Source organism: Erinaceus europaeus, chromosome 16 (assembly GCF_950295315.1).
Source record: "Erinaceus europaeus chromosome 16, mEriEur2.1, whole genome shotgun sequence".
Lineage (NCBI taxonomy): Eukaryota > Metazoa > Chordata > Mammalia > Eulipotyphla > Erinaceidae > Erinaceus > Erinaceus europaeus.
In genome coordinates, this window is record NC_080177.1 from 55,076,533 (window position 1) to 55,094,438 (window position 17,906).

The 17,906-nt window shown below is 42.5% G+C and overlaps 1 pseudogene; it reads right to left on the reverse strand.

The window, feature by feature from the left end:
* Nucleotides 1–9,962: 9,962 nt before the first annotated feature.
* On the reverse strand, nt 9,963–11,913 carry LOC103112284 (etoposide-induced protein 2.4 homolog; annotated as a pseudogene).
* Nucleotides 11,914–17,906: the final 5,993 nt, after the last annotated feature.

Sequence of the window (17,906 nt, forward strand, 5' to 3'; positions counted from 1 at the left end):
GTCCAGCCTCCCTTTGGAGGATGGAACGTTCTCTGCCTTTGTTGATCCACTTTGAGAGGAAAGTCTATGGGGGCCCACAAAGGGATCTACTGTGTTGTTCCTGATAGACATGACTGGTAACAATGGAAAGAGGGATCTATTCAAGGTCTAGTTCCATCATGTCTGTTTGGGAATCTCAGGATTCCCCGACTAGGGCCCCAGCTGATGGGGTGGCCTGATAGTGACTAAAGAGTCATTGTTAAAGTATTCCAGTCTCTTGCCCTTATTCAGCTTTTGCAGTCCTTACTTTGATAAGGTTAGCTTTGGAGTGAGTGAGATAATTGTAATAGGAAGTAGGTGAGGAGGGTATCTAAGTCTAAGTAGAAACTATTTCATTAGGAACTTTATGGTGTCTTTTTAGGTCTTTCTACTTGCTTGCTGCATATATTGACTCACTGCAGACTACTGTGCACTTTTGCTTTCAGGTATATATTTTTCCCTAATTTATGGTTGCATGCCCATATGCTCTATCTCATGGGGACCTGAACTATATCTAGGTTTTGGGACTTTGTTAGGAAGCGAACCACCTGAAATAGAATTCTTGTGGTGGGAATTGTGTGGAGTTGTACCCCTCTTATCCTATGGTTTTTTGTCAGTGTTTCCTTTTTATAAATAAATTTTTTTTTTTAAATAAAGAAACACACATAGAGAGACAGAGACACACAGACAGACAGAGAGAGAGAGAGACCACAGCACTGAATCCTCCCAAAGTACCATGACACCTAGTATGGGGTACCAGGTTCTAACCTGGGCTGAGTGCATGACAAGGCTCATGTCCTACCCAGTGAACTATCTTTCTAGCCCCCAATACATATTTCTGTAATCAGTTATCACTCTAACAGACACTAGTCTGGCAAACTTATTGGCAACCATAATTACTAACATTGTAATACTTAACTTCCATACAATACTTTTTTTGTCAGAGAGAGAAAGAGAGAGAGAGAGAATAGCAGTATTTGCAAGCCCAGGTGGGCAGGAAATAGTCCATCTAAAAGGACTTCCCTTGATACAGTTTATTGACTGAATACATAGAACAATTTCTACATGAGACAGGACAAAAGACTTTTCCCATTCCCCTCTCTTACTCTGAGAAAGAATACAGCTCTATGTGAACCTGTACCCCAAGCACGTGCTGGGGGACCTGGAGTCATCCAGTAGATATGGTGTGCTGTCCCTCTGACAAAAGACTTAGAAATGTGAGTGTCCTTCTGGGTTTTTTAGATACATACACTTGACCCTTAAACATCATATGCATTACACTTTGTAACTATATACATAATCATATATGTTTCCACCTGTATGTGGATCTTTTTCATTGCAATTTACAGTACTGTAAATTGAATTTTCCCTTCATAGTGATTTTTTAAACCTTTCTTTATGGTATGAATATAGCACCAAGCTGTGGTCTATTGCAACAGAGCCAAGGATTCCAAAGGAAGGGGTAAGTATTGGGAGGATGGATATGGTGTTGAGGACCCAGTGCATGATGGTAGAGGAAGACTTCATTTGTTGGTAGGAATAGAACATAGACACTTAACACTTGAGAGAAGAGAAACCATGCTCATGGAACTACTATCTTGTATATCACTATTTCCCCCAATATAGAGATTAGGGGAAAAAAATAAATAAAATGTAATAATAAACTCATTTAAATAAATGAATTTCATATTAAAATGTGTGCTAAAATAGGAAAACTGTAACAACTCTTGATGGAAACAAAGGGACTCATCAGAGACTTTTCTTTTGTATTTTAATATTTAAATTTCAACATTGAGCATACATGATCTTCAAGGAAACTCTTCTCATGTTTCTGTGACATGGTCTATTGCAAATTTATACTTAAACAATACCAAATTCAGAATAATAAAGACTTACCTAGAGTATCTTACTTGGAAATAAAAGAATATGGTACACTACAAACATATATTAATCAACTCTGCATGTTATCAGCAAGTCTTTCAATCAGCATCAGGCTACTAATGAAGTTAAGGAAAAGTCAAATTTTATGCTCATGTTTTTGATTGTAGGGGTGCAGTTCAGCATCCCTAGTACATTGTTCAAGGGTTTCTGTTCTGAACAGTAAAACTTCAGTGCAGATGTTAGCCTGATGTAGATGGAAATATGTGTCTGACTTTCTGGCTCAGTGATCTGTTGAGAGAAGAGCATGATGTATTCTTTAGAGTCAAGAGGAACTTCCTCTCAAATACCTGATCTCTTGGGTTCCCCAAGTGAAGACAAAGAATGTCTCTGCCTTTTCTGCACCCTGCATCCACATTGATAATAGATAGCTTCGGTGGGTAGCTGAGGACACCAGTCCTCACTTACCTTTGAAACAAAACAATGGCAAAGCAGTTGACACCAGGCTCTAAGTTCTGAACATAAAATTATTAGAAAGATAACATCACCAGGCAAGCACTGAGTTGACCACTGCATATATGATACTGCACTGCAAGTTCAATGAAGGATGCTTTCAGTGAGCCAGTCACTCAAATACTTGACAAATATTCACTGAAAACCATCCAAATAGAACTGTCCACACCAGCACTGTATTTTCTTTTTTATATGATCATAGTTTCCTTTACTCAAAAGCCTTTAGAACTAGTAACTTTCAGAACTGAATAAGACTATTCAGCGCCATCTATTTAAATTGAAATATGCTTTATAACAATGGAAACCCACAAAAAGCTACATAATTTGTGCATGATGGAATTGGTAAGCATTAACCCAGTTCTCCTAATTCTCACATCAGTGCTTAGTATCAAGGGATACATTTTTGGTTGTCACAGTTGCCAAAGGCAGGAGGAGAAAATTTTTCTAATGGAAAAACATGGGACTTGTAGTGAGCAGAGCATAAGAATGCCAATAAACATTCCACTATATATAGGACACCCTCTCAGCAAAGTACTAAATGGTCCAAAGTGTCAGTTTTGCCAAGATTGACAGTTTCTTATCCAGACTAGAAGGTGGGGAAATTGAGATTTTAAAATAGAAGCTGTAATCAAATTTAAATATCAACACCCTATTAATAGTCAAGATACAGACAGATAAATCAGCAGGGTGTTCTGGGGCTTGGGAGAGGTAGAATATCTGGATACTTATTAATTGTTATAAGAATATTCAAGTTTGAACCTTATGAAGTCATGATGTAGGGGATCAATAGTCTGAGTTGGTTGCTATCAATAGGTACTTAGCTGGTTGACAGTCTCCCATTCAACAAATGAGAATGGAGTAGAAAATGGAGGGCCCTGGGTAAAAGTACTCTCTGGAAAGTTCTAACCTAGCCCATCTCATTATTATTATTATTAGTAGTAGTAGTAGTAGTAATTTATTAATGATTAACAAGATTGTAATATAACAGGCGTATAATTCCATACAGTTCCCACCACCAGAATTCTGTATCCCATCTCCTCCACTGGAAACTTCCCTATTCTTTATCCCCCTGGGAGTATGGATCAAATTCTTTGTAGGGTGCAGAAGGTGGAAAATTTGGCTTCTGGAACTGCTTGTGTACTGGACATGGATGTCGAAAGGTCAGTCCATAGCTCCAGCCTATTTGTATCTTTCCATTGTAGAATAGATTAGCCCATCTCTTAATGTCTTACCTTAGGATGTAAGCTCCCACATTCAGACAGTGCTGAATTCCTGGTGTAGCATACTTTGAGTTGAGAAATGAAGTATTATGGGTATCTCAACTGTTAAGTACTTGTCTAACACTTCAGATTAGGGGAAGGGGTGAGAGAGAGAGACAGACAGACAGACAGAGACAGAGAGAGAGAGAGAGAGAAAGGTAGAGAAACATAGAAAGAAGGTGACAGAAACCACAGCACTAAGACTTTCTTCAATGTGGTGGAACTGGACTGAGTCTGGGTCACACACATGACAGAACAGCACACTGTCCAGGTGAACTGTTTTGGTGGTCCCATGTCTTGCCTTTTGACTGAAGCTTGTGTGGTCTCTGAGTGCTTGCTTAGTTAGAACATAGCTCTACAGCCATGGAATGGCTGTTTCAGGACTGGGCTGCCCAATTTAGTTTTTCAGATGACTCATGTGATGAGAGCTGAAGTGGCCTGAGGGAGCCAGCATTCTGGGTGCAAGTCTGGGGGGGGGGTGTGAGGCACTGCCCTGGCATAGCATTGGGTGAGAGAATCAATGCAGTCACATCCCTTTGTAGGGGCTGTGGAAAAGGGAGAGGAATGGGGCTCAGAGTCACTCTAGGCATTTCTTAGGGCACAGGAGAAGATTCTCTGGTGGGACTATTTGAAGTCTGGTGATGCAAATTGAAAATGAAGGTTTGAGACAATGAAGCATGAACTATAAAAATGCTGATAGTTTGTCTTATTGTCCTTGTTAGTGCCTTTGTTGTTATTGTCTTTATTTCTCTGCTTGGAGACAGTAGTGTTTTTTTTGTTTTTATTTTTGTTTTTGCTTATTTGCCACAGGAGCTTTCATTGGGACTATGTACCTGTGTGACTTCACCATTCTCAATGGTCATGTTTTTTCTTTTTTCTTTTTATAGAGTGAGAGATAAAGACTTAGAGAGATACAGAGAGAACAAAAACCATCTGCAACACTGTCACTGCTTGTGAAGTTTCCTCCCCGAAGGTGGAGACCGGAAGTTTGAACCTGCATTCTTGTACACTGCAACATGTGTACTCTACCAGGTAAAACACCACCTGGCTCTGAGACAGTCATGCTTTTAAACTTTGAAGTGAAGTGCAAAGTACCACTGGTCATACCCATTGGAAATGTCCTCATTAGCCTTTCTGTCAGTCTCTCCAGGACCTTACCCTTAGTACAAACTAGCAATGCTAAGAATTGTCCCACTCTCTGAAGTGAGGCTGTGTTATCCTACTTTGCCACTCAAGGAAGACTGGTCCTGTAATGAGTGTAACCTAGAAGGTTCCCAGCTGTGACCATGGACTGTGAGCTCAGACTGGCAGGGACTCAGAGGTTATACAGGCCCCTGTGCTATTAATATACATAGACTCTGGGTCAGGTTGATGTGGCTCATAGTTAATTGTATTTATATATAATTTTTCAAGTTTGGGAACCACTCTCTGCCCTAACCCATATCTCAAGTTCTATTCTCCACTCTGACACCATATCCCCAGATAATACTTCTCATCCACTTTCATGTTAACTATTAATTTCAAGCAAAGATTACTAAAGTCCCGGGTTCCTAGAAACATACCTGTAATAGACATCCTAGCTTCTTCTGAATGTGTGGTCCCTATTTTCATATGCTTTAGACCTACTTTGGTTCCTATCTACTAAACATTTTGACCGAGTCCTGAATTCTATCTTTGGCATTAATGCTCTGGTTCTCTCTCTCTCTCTCTCTCTCTCTCTCTCTCTCTCTCTCCAGCGATCTCTCCCTGTCTCATGTTAATAAATTAACACATTCTTAAAAATGTTAAAAATATGTGAGTTGGTGGGCCTGGGTGGTAGCGCACACATGGCACTAAGTGCAAGGACTGGCTCAAGGATCCTGGTTTGAGCCCCCAGCTCCCCACCTGCAGGGGAGTCACTTCACACGTAGTGAAGCAGGTTTGCAGATGCCTTTCTCTCTCCTTCTCTGTCTTCCCTTCCTTTCTCTATTTCTCTCTGTCCTATCCAACACCAATGATAAACAACAAAGGCAACAAAAGGGAAAAAATAGCCTCCAGGAGCAGTGGATTCATAGTGCAGGCACTGAGCTCTTGCAATAACCCTGGAGGCAAAAAATGTATGTGTGTGTGTATGTGTGTGTGTGTGTGTGTGTGTGTGTGTGTGTGTGTGTACTGGGAGGACTCTATCACAAGGCAGTGAGCATATTCATTTAGGTTCAAGTGGGCTTGTTAGAGAAAGGCTCTGAAAGGAAGGACACTAGCAACTCCTGCACCGTCACTCTGCAGGTAGCCTGGAAGAGGGGGCAGATGCCAAGATGTCTACATCCTCTATGGTATCTCTCTTTATCTCTTTTTTCCTGAATACTACGCCCATAAAATGCAGTGAGTTTGGATATGAACATTTGGAGACAATGACTAAAGTTAATCTCCTAAGTGTCCTCAGAACCCACTATAAAAATTGGAAGCTGGGTGTAAACCCCATAGACTGAGTCTGATATGGGGCCCATATTCAGCTTAGGAGCCTATGTCACCTCTGCATCCCTGTAGATCTGAGCTCACGTTCTGTGGTCATGAGTAGGAACATTCCAAGCTGCCCCAATATCAGGACCCATCACATATTTGGGAGCTACTCTCCTCCCTCATCCAGCTTTCTGGTCCTTTTTTCAGCCATGGCATCATCTCCCCAGATAATAACTTGGACCCACCTGCATATCAGATGTCAGACTCAGAAAAAAAAAAGAGAGAAATAGTATAGTCCGTTGTTAAAATTCGGTGGCTCTAGCTGGCTGGGCTAGCTTCACGGGCAGGTAACAGAGATGACCAGAGACATACGGCTGGGCAGGGAAGCTGTATTTCTTTATTCAGAAACAACAATTCATAAACTAACCCAAACTAATCACCAAACAGAACTCTGTTGCCTCTTTCCCCCGCGACAGCGCCAAGCACTCTCTAACTCTGGAACTCTGGAACCCTCTCGGGGTTCCTTGGGGCGGGGCCAAGCAGGCATAATGCATAAGGAGAGAAACCTTTGTTACGAAGACATGTCATTTCAAACACGAATTTAGTTGTGTACTGTCTTAGTTGTTGGGGGGGTGCATTGTCCAGTGGTGGTCTCTTGGGCAGCTTTACTTCTAGGAATTGCAGGTTGCGATCTCTGTACAAATCTCTGTGTGCTCCAGCTTGTCTGCCTTCAGACCGGACCGGCAGCTGGAGATCTCGTGTGCCCAGTTTTGGCAGGGAGCCCGGGGGTCTGGGAGGTCCAGGATCGTTCCAGAATTCATAGCATGAGGGCGGGCGGGACAGCCTTGTAGAAGGCGTGGGTCGAGGTGCCCAGGGGTGGCGGCCATGATAGGCCGCCGCAGCCCTGCCCCATGGCCCTGTCATGTCTGCTGCCCTGCTCGCAGTGGCCAAGCAGCATGGAGGGATCACACTTCCAGTGCCCTGTACCACGTGATGGAGAGCCGGCTCTTGTGGGCCGGCCTCGGGCTCTTGCGTGTTGGCATCGGGCTCCTGCGTGGTGGCATTGGGCTCCTGCTTGTTGGCATCGGGCTCCAGCGTGTTGGCATCGGGCTCATATGTGGTGGCGTCGGCCTCCTGCGGGCTGCGGGGCTGCGGGCGCAGTGCGCGGGGTTGTCTGGGCGCAGCCGGCTGGCTGGCTGTTCCACTAGGTGGAAAAGGCAGCTCCGCGCCTCGCCTCTTGCCCGCTGGCTCTTCCCGACTCATCTGGCTGTTTTGAGTGCGCCCAAGCGCGTGGAAACCACAGAGTGGTCAAGAGATAAATGTTCCAGAAACAGCAAAACAGTCTCGTGAAGAAAGAGCAGAGGCCTTTGGAGATCTCTTCACAAGCAGAAGAGAAGGCCATAGTACATAGGTAGCCAAATTGTCTTCACTTATGAGAGATGCGCAGGTCAGGTCCACGTGGTTGCCATTTGTTGTTAAAATTCGGAGGCTCCAGCTGGCTGGGCTAGCTTCACGGGACGGTAACAGAGACACGGAGACAACGGCTGTGCAGGGAAGCTGTATTTCTTTATTCAAGAACAACGATTCATAAACTAACCCAAACTAATCACCAAACAGAACTCTGTTGCCTCTTTCCCTCGAGACGGCGCCAAGCACTCTCTAACTCTGGAACTCTGGAACCCTCTCGGGGTTCCTTGGGGCGGGGCCAAGCGAAACTAGCAGGACTGATCCAATTTTCTTGGCAGGGGGAGAGCTAGAACAACCCAATGTAAAGCATACAACAGTCCTGGTTCGAGCCCCCAGCTCCCCACCTGCAGGGGAGTCACTTAACAGGCGGTGAAGCAGGGCTGCAGGTGTGTTTTATCTCCCCCTCTCTGTCTTCCCCTCCTCTCTCCATTTCTCTCTGTCCTATCTAACAATGATGACATCAATAATAACTATAACAATACAACAACAAGGGCAACAAAAGGGAATAAATAAATAAATATTTTTAAAAACAGAGCAAGAAAGAAAGAAAGAAAGAAAGAAAGAAAGAAAGAAAGAAAGAAAGAAAGAAAAGCTGTGAAGGTAGGGACTTAGAAGTAAATTAAAATGGGTATTAGCTTCCACTTGGGAGTCATCCATCTTTACTTAAATGGCCCATGTGTTCTCTGATGCATGACTTTTAATGTGCTTGAGTAAAAACTTAGAATATTGGGGGGGGTGAGACTATGAGGAATACTTAGAATGGGAGGGAACTTTTTAAAATGGAATAAAAACAACTAATTTGAGTCTTATGTGTACAACAGAAGAAGGGATGAAGGAGAAGAAAAGAAGGAGCTGAAGGAGAAGAAGTGTAATAATAATAATGATAATGACAATTATCATTATTATTATTATTCATGGGACATATACTCAATGGAGCACTACTCAACAGCTAAAAAAAAGACTATACTGTGTCCTTTAGCACAAAATTAATGGAAATGGTGGTGGTTATATTTAGTGAAGTAGTTAAGGAAGTGAAGGACAACTATAGGATAATTTCATTCATATGTGGAATATAGAGAATTGAAACACATGAATTTAAAAAGACAAGATATATAGTCAACCTATGACCTTGGGAAATTATGGTGGTTACTACTAGACTTGGAATGGAGACACAAATCTTTGGTGGTGAAAGTGGTGTGAAATTATACTACTATTATCTCACAATTTTGTAAATCACTAATTAAAAAGTAATGTGCAAAAACCAGACAAAAGGCATTTCTGATATATTTAAAGAAGGTGTGGTGTGGGGGTAGATAGCATAATGGTTATGCAAAGAGACTCTCATGCCTGAGGCTCCAAAGTTCCAGGTTCAGTCCCCTGCACCACTATAAGGCAGAGTTGAGCAGTGCTCTAAATGAAAACAAAAGCAAAAACTAATACAAATACACACACACACACACACACACACATACACTCACACCAAGAGAGAGAGGGAATGTGTGTATTGATAGAGATGGGAAATAATCCATGGTGCATTATTTTATGACTAATTATTATAGTAGCATTAGTATTAGTATTAAATCCTGGAAGCAAAGTCCAAAATAACCCACTGGAAACTGCCCAGTCATTTGACAAGACACGCTCTTGTTATGGTGATTTTCTGGACAGAGCAAAATGGACCTAATGAATCTCAGTGACAAGCGCTGGCCTGTTGTTCTAGTCTGAGCATTTCTGCAAAAGCTTGACATGTGCTATAGGAAATCACAATTGATTCATCTTCCCAGGTGAATCAGTCCCTGTCAAGGAATGATAGCTCTTTCTCTAGGCAAGGGAGGTGAGAGGCTGTCTTCAGGATAAGGTTTTTGTTCTTTGTCAGTATTATCAGCAGGAAACTGTGTTTCATGGAAACTAGACCACAAATTGAAGCTTTCTGTCCCCATTCATCAGTCTCCTAATGCTAAGGAGCTTCTCCGTGAGTCACCATACTTAGCATTAACTGTCTCGGGTGAATAACATGGTCATGACACCATGATAAGGCAGCTCCCAGGACCCATAAAAAGCAGCATTGTAATTTGAGAAATTGTCTCCCATTTTTCTGTCTCTGTCTCCCATGTCTAGATGAGGGAGTTATCTGACTCCCTTTCTCAGAATGTTGTCAGGAGGGAGGGAAGGAAGTGAGAAAGCACTGCTTTGCAATGAAAAGCCCAGTTAAAAATCTAGTAACTCAGGGTTGGGTAGTGGCACACCTGGTTGAGTGCACATTTTTTTTTTTTTTTTTTGGAAACCAGCTCACGTTTTAATTGTGACATTTGAAAATTGTACAAGTGTTTTGATACCTGCCCCTCCCCCCATATGCAGTCTGTTAAAATGACAGGAAACACACCAATCACAGGTTTAATAAGTTTATCCTTTCAGTTCCTATTTGCAATACCCCATATTCCTTTGAAATACCAGACAGAACAGCAGTAGCCAACAGTGAATTTAGACCTTTAGAGATTACAAATTCAGCTTCTCTTGAGCATTCTGTGTTACAGTGGCACATGTCCAAAACTGGTACCTCCCTGTAGCTGGGAAACTGAGAAAAGTACCAGAGAGAAAAGCATTCTTCCCCACTAGAGGAAGAGAAGAAATCACTCTTCAAATCCCAGCAGACCTGGCTGTGAGATCTTTCCTCCTGTCCCATGTTTTCAGACTTGTTTTTTTGCAGTGGACCAAACAGAGACCAAAATCTAACCTGAGTTACAAGAAACAAGACAGTGATGGCTATAAGGGAGTGGCAGGAGTGGCTGAGAGACTCCTTCACCCCCCAAACATCTGATATATGTGCTTCACAGGAAAACAGCAACAAAAACAACAAGTCACAAAATACAACAGCTAGAATTATAAAATCCATTTGTCCCAGGGTCCCAGGGTAGTGGGTGGTAGGTGGTGGGGGATGGGGTGTAGGGAGAGATGGCACAGGGAAAACAACTTCCTCACGTCGGTCCAGGCACAGGGGCTGGCTGGAAAATGTTAGAAAAGAGCTGCAGAAACCCAAGGTCCTAACTGGTGTTAAAAATCCACATGCTGGTTTCAGGAAGAGGCTGCAGCCTTCCTTGTACCAGAGACAAGAATTCCAATTTCTCAGAGATTGGGAATAGGCAGTGGGCCCTTGGCAGAGCGGGTCGTACCTTCCCCGGTGGGAAGGTGAACACAGGAAAGAGCTGCCTTGGTCTCTTCCACTCCCACCCGCCCCTCCAGATGCCAGGCAACTCAATGGCCTGCAGTGGCCTTCAGTTTGGCAGGAGATGGATGTGGTAAGGGAACTTATCTGCAGAGACCGAGCTACTCAGGGCAGACTGCAGGTAGACCGTCTTGTGGAAGAGTCTGTTGCTTAAGAAAACCACCAAGGAGAAGAGGCGCAACTGGAAAAGGTAGGCTTTACCAGGGGTCTTTGCTTCATTAGCGCTGATAATGAATAAAGGAAAGAGGATAGAGAAGAGGCAGCCACTGATAATGTATGAGGACTGCATTGCAGTGAGGAAAGCCAGGGGCAAACCAAATCCAAAATAGTAAGGCCAATTCCTTTCTATGTTTGACAACCGCTGGTGCATTTCAATTCCTTTATTGAACCAACGATATTCAAAGCAATACAGTGAGTAGAGAAGGGACATATGCAGGAGACTAACCAGTTGACCAATGAGATAGATGGGAAAGAGACTAACAAACATCCCCTGAATGAGGAAAAGCGCCTGGAGCAAGAGGTTGAAGAGCACAGCAATGATTTTGCTGACACTAGGGAATGGGTGAGGCTTCCTCCCTGATACCTCAAATGCAAGATCAGCTATGTCTTGAAACCATATAGCATTCACAACTTTGCTAAGCACAAAGAGCGGGAGCACCCAGAGAGCACTGAAAATGGATATGAGGAAGAATTCCAGCCACGACCAGACATCTCCATGCAGTGATGGGTCACCAATAATCTGGGCTGTCACTGACTGAAGAACAGGAATGAACACTCGATAAAACAAGAGGAGACTGAACCAGAACACTCTGTCATTCCAAGCACAGCACTGGAAAATTCTATTGACAATCCGGGGCTCACTCTCCTGCTTCCTCTCGATGCTCTGAGCTCTCCTCTGTGCCAGGACACTGCTTGCCCGTCTTCGGTGCTGCTCTTGTCTTTTCTGCTGAATTCAAGCATCTAATTTGGAGATTGTACAAATTCCCCAGATGGAGTCTTTGATTCCCCGGGCCAGGTCCTGGAGAAAGGTCTTGACACTGTCAGCCATCTTGTCACCACCAGCTACCAACTACACAGAAGAGAGCGCTGTGGCCCCTGGACTTTCATCATGAAGGACCCCTCAGCTCCACCGCGCGTTCGGCTCCAGCCCCGCTTCCCGGCCCCTCGCGGGGCCTCCACTCCTCCGGGCCCGGCCGCCTACTGCCACCCGGGCGCTCCCAGGCTTGAGTGCACATGTTACAGTGCACAAGGACCCAGGTTCAAGACTCCAGTCCCCACCTGCAGTGGGAAAGCTTTGCAAGCAGTGAAGCAGGGCTGCAAATCTCTCTCTCTCTCTCTCTCTCTCTCTCTCTCTCTATCTATCTATCACCTCCCTTTCCTCTTGGTTTTTGCCTGTCTCTATCCAACAAACAAATAAATAAATAAAGATAATATAAAAAAGCTAGTAACTCTGACATATTCAGATTTAAAATCTGTTAAAATCTGCTAGGATTCTGCATCATAATGACCATGTTCCTATGATGACAAAGAAGTCTCCTTAGACAGAAGCTAATGACTCTGAGTAAATGAGTTAATTAGTGGGTGAGTAGCACAGTTGGAGGAGAGAGGGGAAAGTCTGACGCCTAGTGGTTGTGAGGGAGGGCCAGAAACTAGTCACCAATGGTTCCAGCAGGAATGCCTCTAAAGAATGTCCTAGGGAAGCAATCGCAGAAGGCAGACCTTCCACCTTCTGTATCCCACAATGACCTTGGGTCCATACTCCCAGAGGGTTAAAGAATAGAAAAGCTATCAAGGAAGGGGATAGGGTACAGAGTTGTGGTAGTGGGAATTGTGTGGAGTTGTACCCCTCTTATCCTACGGTTTTGCCAGTGTTTCCTTTTTATAAAAAAAAAAACCACAAATGTCTGCAGCAAGTGATATCCATCACTAGATATTGAGTATGAAAACTGTTGGTACACTCACAGATATTTTTCATATGCTATTTCATTGCATGAACACAATTCATTATAGTACATTTATGTTGTTTGCAATCTATTACTATTAAAAATAATGTTGTATGAGCAACAAACACAAAGCAGAATTTGAGTTGGGTTAAAAAAGAGTGTCCTGAAGGGTTGGCAAAATAGGTCACTTGGATAATGTGTTCTTTGCCCTGTATATGACCCAGGTTTGAATCCAGCCCCCACTGCATTGAAGGAAACTTCAATGCTACTGTGATTTCCTGCCTATAAGCCCCCACATGAAAAAAAAAAACCTAAATTCTTTTTTTTAATTTATTCATTTTTTATTTTTTTATTTTTTATTTAAGAAAGGATTAATTAACAAAACCATAGGGTAGGAGGGGTACAACTCCACACAATTCCCACCACCCAATCTCCATTTCCCACCCCCTCCCCTGATAGCTTTCCCATTCTCTATCCCTCTGGGAGCATGGACCCAGGGTCATTGTGGGTTGCAGAAGGTAGAAGGTCTGGCTTCTGTAATGGCTTCCCCGCTGAACATGGACGTTGACTGGTTAATCCATACTCCCAGTCTGTCTCTCTCTTTCCCTAGTAGGGTGGGTCTCTGGGGGAAGCGGAGCTCCAGGACACATTGGTGGGGTCTTCAGTCCAGGGAAGCCTGGCTGGCATCCTATGACATCTGGAACCTGGTGACTGAAAAGAGAGTTAAGATATGAAGCCAAACAAATTGTTGAGCAATCATGGACCCAAAGCTTGGAATAGTGGAGAGGAAGTGTTAGGGGGGTACTCACTGCATACTCTAGTGTACTTCTGCTTTCAGGTATATATTTTGCAGTAGTTTATGGATATGTGTGAACATATGCTCTCTCTCACAGAAACTGGTGTATATCTAGGTTTTGGGACTTTGTTAGAAAGTGAACCACCTGAGATGGAATTAGAGTATACTATGAAAGGAAAGGTCTCACACAAGTAATGAAGTTGAAGGGTTGTCATTCCACATGTGAAGTCTCTGGACACAGTCTGAGGTGAAGCATGTTGAGGTGGCAATCGTTGGTTGTGTTGGTTAGGTTGCCATCGGCTGATGCAATATTATTTGATGTGGATTGGGAGAGGCATACGGGAAAGTGGGCCCTGTCCAATGGTTCCAGGACTGGGGGAAGTAGAGGCTCTCTAGTGGAGATGTGAGGTTCCTGCTGTCTTAGGGTTCAAAAAGACAATCGATAGTTAATGTTATCATCACATTATTTGGTAATTGGGTTAACTTTGAAAAGTCCTTTTGTTAGGGTTTGCTGTACAGTACCCAGTATCTTGTATAGCTGTGCTATTGGTTGCTTCTGATCTACTTGGTCTAGGCTTTTGAGAGAGTCTGCATATCAATTACACAGCCTATATAATGAAAAGATTCAGTTTGTGTTTTGAAAAACTTCGAGACATACAATTAATTTCCCCCCTCTCGTATTAATTAACTAGTGATTTATATGGCTACACTTTACTAGGAGTGTACATAAACACCATTCCCACCACCAAAGGACTGTGACCCATCCCTCCCACCCACTCCCACCCCCCACTGGCCCAGGAAGCTGCATGTCTACCCCTCACCACAGGGTTTTTACTTTGGTGCCCTACTTACAATTTGGTCAGGTCCTGCTTTTAGTTTCCCTTTCAGATCTTCTTACTCAACTTCTGTTGATGAGTGGGATCATCCCATACTCATCTTTATCTTTCTGACTTAGCTCACTTAACATAATTCCTTCTAGCTCTGTCCAAGATGGGTCAGAGAAGATGGGTTCATTGTTCTTGATAGCTGCATAGTATTCCATTGTGTATATATACCACAGCTTTCTCAGCCACGCATCTGTTGTTGGGCACCTGGGTTGCTTCCAGGTTTTAGCTATTATGAATTGTGCTGCTATGAACATGGAGTACACACCTCTTTTTGGTTGGGCATTATGGAGTCCTTGGGGTATAACCCCAGGAGAGGAATTACTGGATCATATGGAAGGTCCATGTCTAGCCTTGTGAGAGTTTTCCAGACTGCTCTCCACAGAGGCTGGACCAATTTACATTCCCACCAGCAATACAAAAGGGTTCCTCTGTCCCCACAGCCTCTCCAGCATTTGTTGCTGCTGTCCTTTTTGATGTATGCCATTCTTAGAGGAGTGAGGTGGTATCTTAGTGTTGTCTTCATTTGCATTTCTCTGACAATCAGTGACCTAGAGCAGTTTTTCATATGTTTGTTAGCCTTTTGGATCTCCTCTGAGGTGAATGTTTGGTTCATATCCTCTGCCCATTTTTGGATGGGGTCATTTGCTTTTTTGGTACTAAGTTTGCTGAGCTCTTTATATATTTTGGTGATTAGTTTCTTGTCTCATGTATGGCATGTGAAGATCTTCTCCCATTCTGTGAGGGGTCTCTTTGTTTGTTTAATAGTTTCTTTGGATGTGCAGAAGCTTTTCAATTTGATGTAGTCCCATTGGTTTGTTTCTGCTTTAGTCTTCCTTGCAATTGGGTTTGATTCATCAAAGTTGTCCTTGAGGTGTAGGTGGGAAACTGTTTTACCAATGTTTTCCTCTAAGTATTTGATTGTTTCTGGTCTGACATCTAGGTCTTTGATCCATTTGGAGTTGATTTTTGTTTCTGGTGAGATAAAGTGGTTCAATTTCATTCTTCTGCATGTTTCAACCCAGTTTTCCCAGCACCATTTATTGAAGAGAGCCTCCTTTTTCCATTTAATCCTTTGGGCCCCCTTATCAAAGATTAGATGCCCATAGGTGTGGGGATTTATTTCTGGGATTTCAATTCTGTTCCACTGGTCTGTGTGCCTATTTTGTTCCAGTACCATGCTGTTTTTATGATGATGATGGCTTTATAATATAGTTTGAGATCTGGGAGTGTGATGCCTCCATTTCTGTTTCTTGTCCTTAAGGTGGTTTTGGCAATTCTAGGTGTTTTCATGTTCCAGATAAATGATTGTAGTGTTTGTTCTATTCTCTTAAAGAAGCTTGGTGGAACTTTGATGGGTATCGCATTAAATTTGTATATGGCTCTGGGGAGAATATTCATTTTGATGATATTTATTCTTTCAATCCATGAGCATGGGATATCTTTCCATTTCTTGATATCAGTTTCTATTTCCTTGAGTAGCGACTCATAGTTTTCAGTATATAAGTCTTTCACTTCTTTGGTCAACTTTATTCCTAGGTATTTGATTGATTTTGCTGAAACAGTAAATGGGAGTGATTTCTGGATGTCTTCTTCTTCAGATTTAGTGTTTGCGTAAAGAAATGCCACTGATTTTTGTACATTGATTTTGTAGCCTGATACCTTGCTATATTGCCTAATAACTTCCAGTAGTTTTCTGCTGGATTCTTTAGGTTTTTTCATATCATCTGCAAATAGTGAGAGCTTGACTTCTTCCCTTCCAATCTGTATTCCTTTGATTCCTTTCTCTTGCCTGATTGCTATGGCAAGAACTTCCAATACTATGTTGAAGAGTAACGGTGACAGTGGACAGCCCTGTCTAGTCCCCGATCTGAGGGGGAATGCTTTCAGCTTCTGTCCATTGAGTATGATGTTGGCTGTAGGTTTGCTATATATGGACTCCACTATCTTGAGTAATTTCCCATCTATTCCCATTTTTTTGTAGAGTTTTGAGCATGTATGGGTGTTGGATTTTGTCAAAGGCTTTCGTGGTTTTTGGCTTTGCTTTTATTGATGTGGTGAATGACATTGATTGACTTATGGATGTTGAACCAGCCTTGCATTCCTGGGATGAATCCCAGTTGGTCGTGATGAACAATCTTTTTGATATGTTGCTGTATCCGGTTGGCCAAGATCTTGTTTAATATTTTGGCATCTATGTTCATCAGAGATATTGGTCTGTAGTTTTCCTTTTTTGTTCTGTCCCTATCAGCTTTTGGTATCAGGGTGATGTTGGCTTCATAGAAGGTGGAAGGGAGTATTCCTGTTTCTTCAATCTTTTGGAAAAGCTTAAGAAGTATGGGTACTAACTTTTTCCTAAAAGTTTTGTAGAATTCATTTGTGAAGCCATCTGGTCCAGGACTTTTGTTTTGGGGGAGGTTCTTAATAACGGTTTCAATTTCTTTGTCTGTGATTGGTGCATTTAGATTTTGTAATTCTTTTTGGTTCAGTTTTGGAAGGGCATATGCTTGTAGGAATTGTTCCATTTATTCCAGATTCTCTAGCTTGGTGTTGTATAGTTCTTTATAGAAGTTTCGCAGGATTCTCTGGATTTCTGTGGTGTCAGTTGTGATATCTCCTCCATCGTTTATAATTCTATTAATTTGAGTCTTTTCTCTTTTTTGTTTGGTGAGTCTGGCAAGGGGTTTGTCAATTTTGTTTAATCTTTCAAAGAACCAACATTTGGCTTCATTGATTGTTTGTATGGTTCTTTTATTTTTGATGTTGTTTAAAAAACCTAAATTCTAAGCCTAGGAAGGGATCTTAGAAAAATCACTTGTTAAGAAAAAAAAAAAGTGTGAAGATACCAAGTCTGAGATCAGCCTGACTGGTGGTCTACAGAGTCTCTCTCCATCTCTCTTTCTCCCTCTCTCTCTCTCTCTCTCTCTCTCTCTCTCTGTCTCCTATCTTTCTCATAAATAAATAAAATCTTTTTTAAAAAAGAATAGAGCAGATGGAACTAATGATCTTCGTGTGGGAAGAAGCTAGAAAGTACATTTTAGGTATATTCCAAGAAACCCATGACTTTAATAATTTTTGCCTGAGCCAAATAACTAACATGCAGATGGAATAAAAGTATTGTCTGGGAAGATAGTGTCAAAATTGAGACTAGGACTAGAAAGCTGGATTACGGCAGAGAGCAACTCCCAAATATGAGGAAAGTATATAAATATTATTAACTGTAGACCTAACCGATCTGACCTACGGCTCATATCTGTACATATTTAATAAAGGAACCTGTGTAACCTCTGCTTCTCTGTCAGTTTGAGCCTGCAGTTCTTGGTGGTGCAGGGGAGTGAGGAAAGACCCAGCAATACAGAAGCTTCCTTCAGTGTAATAGATTCTCCTGTATGGTGCTGGAGCTTGAGCCGAGACCTCACACACAGTATAGGAACATCCCCTATATGGTGAACTATATCTTCAGCCTAGGAGGATTTTTTTTTTTTA